This window comes from Pinus tabuliformis, chromosome 3_2, assembly GCF_031772625.1.
Source record: "Pinus tabuliformis cultivar Carrire ecotype Pingquan chromosome 3_2, CPIR1, whole genome shotgun sequence".
Classification (NCBI taxonomy): domain Eukaryota; kingdom Viridiplantae; phylum Streptophyta; class Pinopsida; order Pinales; family Pinaceae; genus Pinus; species Pinus tabuliformis.
In genome coordinates, this window is record NC_142302.1 from 66,779,900 (window position 1) to 66,784,902 (window position 5,003).

Below are 5,003 nucleotides of genomic sequence, written 5' to 3' on the forward strand. Positions count from 1 at the left end.
TGTTCGGGATGGATGTAGCCCAAACTGGGTGAACCACGTATATCTATGTCTCTCTTGTTTTATGCGTTTTCTATGTTTATATTTCTGCAATATTTTTTGTGTTCCATTGCTCCGTAATATATAATTTTATAACAACTGGTATCAAAGCCGAAGGTCTATTTAGCTGATAAACTCGCAGGAAAGAAGGATTCCTCATTCGAGTGGGAGCAATGGCGGAAGATGGTAAGTTTAGGGTCGAGAAATTTAACGGTCAAAACTTCTCGCTATGGAAGATGCAGATGGGAGATTATCTGTATCAGAAAGATCTATACCTACCATTGAGCGGAAAAACAAAGAAGCCGACGGCTATGATAGATGAAGAATGGAACCTTCTCAATAGAAAGGCACTCGAAACAATACGGTTGTGCCTCATTGCATCAGTCGCCTTCAACATTTCGAAGGAAACAATGACGGAGGGTTTGATTCAGGCATTGTCGAAACTATATGAAAAACCCTCGGCCTCAAACAAGGTATTTCTTATGAAACGACTATTTAATATGAAGATGTCAGAAGGTGGATCTGTTGCAGATCATTTAAATGATTTTAATACAGTTACAAGTCAGTTAAGTTCTGTAGGGGTAAACTTTGAAGATGAAGTTAGAGCTCTGTTATTCTTGTGCTCATTACCAAAAAGTTGGAATGGTTTAGTAATGGCCATTAGTAACTCTGTCTCTGGATCTAGTACTTTAAAGTTTGATGATGTTGTCGGTGCTATCCTTAGCAAGGAAATGCGATGGAAAAGCTCCTGTGAGACATCAGGTAATGCTTTGAGTGCAGAGTCTAGGGGAAGAAAAATGGAAAGAGGAAAGAGCTCAAGATATCGCAGTAAATCAAGGAAAGGCAGATCCAAGTCCAGATCGGGGATAGTGTGCTGGAAATGCAGAAAGAAAGGACACCTAAAGAAAGACTGTAGATCTCGGAAGGGAAAAGAAGAGTGCACAACAAGAAAACAATCATGAAACAAATGTGATAGGTGAGGTGTTACAAGATGCTTTGATTCTTTCTTTCAAAAATATCACTGATTCCTGGGTGGTAGATTCAGGGGCCTCATTCCATGCCACACCTGATAAGAAATACTTTCATGACTATGTTCAAGGAGATTTTGGACAAGTTCGTTTTGGTGATGATAAACCCTGTAAAATTGTTGGAATGGGTAAGGTTCTTGTAAAACAACATAATGGAAACCAATGGCTACTAAAGGAGGTAAGGCATGTTCCAGATCTAAGGAAAAATCTGATTTCAACAGGGCAGTTAGGTGGTGAAGGTTGTGTGACAACTTTCACAAATAAAGCTTCGAAGGTCACCAAAGGAGCCCTGGTAATAGCAAAAGGCGAAAAGGTTGGTACATTGTATTTATGCAATGGTATTTCTAACTCTGTTAATTCTTTAACTTCCAAAGGAGCAGATGCAGCATTATGGCATCATAGGCTTGGACACATGAGTGAAAAGGGGATGAAGATTCTTCACTCAAGGAATTTGTTGCCGGGTTTGAAGAATGTTAATTTGGACTTCTATGAGAATTGCATTTGTGGAAAACAGAAGAGAGTCAGATTTCTTAGAGTTGAGAAAGAAAAGAAGAGCGAAAAATTAGAGCTTGTGCATACAGATGTATGGGGACCTACTCAGGTATCATCTCTCGGTGGCTCTCGTTATTATGTTACTTTTATTGATGATGCAACTATAAAAACTTGGATTTATTGTATTAAGAATAAATCTAATGTATTTGATACTTTCAAGAAATGGAAAGCTTTGGTTGAGATTGAGACAGGAAAGTAATTGAAGTGTCTTAGATCAGACAATGGAGGTGAATATTGTAGCAAAGAGTTTGATAGGTACTATTCAGAGCATGGAATTCGCAGAGAGAAGACAGTTCCAAGAACACCACAAGAAAATGGTGTGTCAGAAAGGATGAACAAAACAATCATGGAGCGTGTAAGGTGCATGAGATTGCATGTAGGATTGCCTTTACAGTTTTGGGCAGATTTTGTAGATACTGTTGTTTATCTAATAAACAGAGGGCCTTCAAGTTCCTTGGATGGTGGTGTTCCAGAAAAAGCATGGACAGGAAAAAAGGTAAACTACTCTTTTTTAAAGCCTTTTGGTTGTGAGGCCTTTGTCCATATCGATAAAGAAAATAGAACAAAGCTTGAGGCAAAGTCAAAGAAATGTACCTTCATTGGATATGGTATTAATGATTTTGGTTATCGCTTATATGATTACGAAAATCACAAAATCATTAGGAGCAGAGATGTAATATTCAATGAAAAGGTCTTGTATAAAAATCAGTTGCAGGAAAAGAAACAGGAAAAAGAAAACAAGGAATACGCAGTTCTTGATGAAATCACTGAAAAAGTAAAGGTGCCTGAAAATAATAATAATCAACAATAATAACCACCACAATAGCAACAGGCACCCCAAACACCTGAAAGTGGTGTTAGAAGATCTACTAGGACAAGTAGACCCCCTGAACGATACTATCCTTCATTATATTATTTATTGTTGACTAATTCTGGTGAACCTGAATGTTATGAAGAAGCAATGCAGGTTGAAAGAAGGAAGAAGTGGGAGGTAGCCATGGAAGAAGAGATGGACTCCTTAATGCATAACCAGACTTGGGACTTAGTCAGGTTGCCTGCAGGAAAAACTACATTGAAGAATAAATGGGTTTATAGGCTGAAGGAAGAAGATGGAGGAAAACAGAGGTACAAAGCTAGACTTGTGGTGAAGGGGTTTGCACAGAAAAAAGGTATTGATTTTGATGAAATATTTTCTCCTGTTGATAAAATGACTTCAATCAGAACTATTTTAAGTCTAGTAGCAGCTGAAGATTTGCATCTTGAGCAGTTAGATGTAAAGACAGCCTTTCTCCATGGGGATTTGGAGGAAGAGATATATATGTAGCAGCCACAAGGATATGAGGTGAAAGGGAAGGAGAAACTAGTGTGCAGGTTGAAGAAGAGCTTTTATGGCTTAAAACAGGCTCCAAGACAGTGGTATCTAAAATTTGACAAGTTTATGCCTGAACAAGGTTATACTAGATGCCACTCTGATCATTGTGTTTATTTGAAAAAGAAAAATTATGGCAGCTATATTATATTGTTATTGTATGTAGATGACATGCTTGTTGCAAGGTCTAACATGCAGGAAATAAATGTGCTCAAAAGAAAATTGGCAAATTCATTTGCAATGAAGGATTTGGGAACTGCAAAACAAATCCTTGGTATGAGAATCACTAGACACAGGAAAAATTGCAAATTAACATTGTCTCAGAATGAGTACATACAAAAGGTGTTGAAAAGATTTAATATGCACAATGCAAAACCAGTTAGTACACCTTTTGCTAGCCATTTCAAACTTAGTAAGGAAATGTGCCCAAAGACCCAAGAAGACATGGATTATATGTCTAAAGTTCCATATGCATCAGAAGTTGGAAGCTTAATGTATGCAATGGTCTGCACAAGGCCTGATATTGCACATGCAGTGGGAGTTGTAAGCAGGTACATGAACAATCCAGGAAAGGAACATTGGATGGCAGCGAAATGGATTCTCAGATATTTGAAAGGTACCACAAATCAAGCATTATGATTTGGTGGTGCAAACATGTCTCTACAGGGATATGTTGATGCAGATATGGCAGGTGACAGAGATAACAGTAGGAGAACTACAGGATATGTATTTACTGTTGGTGGAATAGCTGTCAGTTGGGTTTCAAAAATCCAAAGTGTTGTTGTACTTTCAACAATAGAAGTAGAGTATGTTGCTGCTACAGAGGCTAGTAAAGAAATGATTTGGTTACAAAGGTTTATGGATGAATTGGGTAAGGAGCATGATATGGGCACGTTATACATTGATAGCCAAAGTGCCATTCATCTTGCAAAGAACTCATCATTTCATTCTAGGACTAAACACATACAGCTCAAGTACCATTTCATACGATCAGTGTTGGAAGATGGAGAGTTGAAGCTGGAAAAGATACACACTAGCAGAATCCTGCAGATATGCTAACAAAAGTTGTAACTAGGGAGAAACTGAGAATATGCTCATTTTCAATTGGTCTTCAAGGATGACGATGAAGATGAGAAATAGCCAGGTCCAAAGAGAAGTCATTGTCCAGCAAATGAAGCAGCGGTGGAGTTGCTACAATCATTCTCCAAGTGGGAGATTGTTGTGTATGGAGCAAGATTGTTCAGAGGTCTTTGTTTCAGCCGGATGTATACCCCAGAAAGTTTGTACACCCCTCCACGTGGGGGGACTTGTCCCCCCGGCGGGGGTTGATCCCCCCCAGCTGGGGCTTCCGGGGGCCAGCAGTCCCTCAGCGGGGGCTCGGGGGCAGTGCCCCCGAAGCTAAAAACAGATGTAAAATTGCTTTGTAAAAGTATAGTAATTTCTAGTCAATCTGGGCCGTTCATTAGGCAGATGATCTGATGGTAGAACTTATGTTTAGTTTAGGGTTTTTTTCCCTAGAAGGCAACCCCTCTCTTTGTATGAGGGCATTGTATTTGAGGCTGAGATATAGATGTGTATTATGTGAGTGAGAAATAGAGAGGTGAGACTGTGAGAGAAAACAGAGGATATTACAGCGGATCTTCTATAGGTCGTGTCTCTTCATTTTGCTAGATAATAGAAAGGAAGGACTGGCTGTTCGGGGTGGATGTAGCCCAAACTGGGTGAACCACATATATCTATGTCTCTCTTGTTTTATGCATTTTCTATGTTTATATTTCTGCAATATTTTATGTGTTCCATTGCTCCGTAATATATAATTTTATAACAATCGGGAGTTTGAAAGAAGTGGATGCCAAGGTCGAATACTTCAATAAGTTTAAGTTTGGCACCAAAAGTTTCAATCCGTACGATCCACATGGTTTATGTAAGGACCAATTTGAGAGAGTGTACTATTCTTGGATCCATGAGGCATGTCACTGGCCAAAGGAAGACCCATGGAGATATTGTTATAACTCATT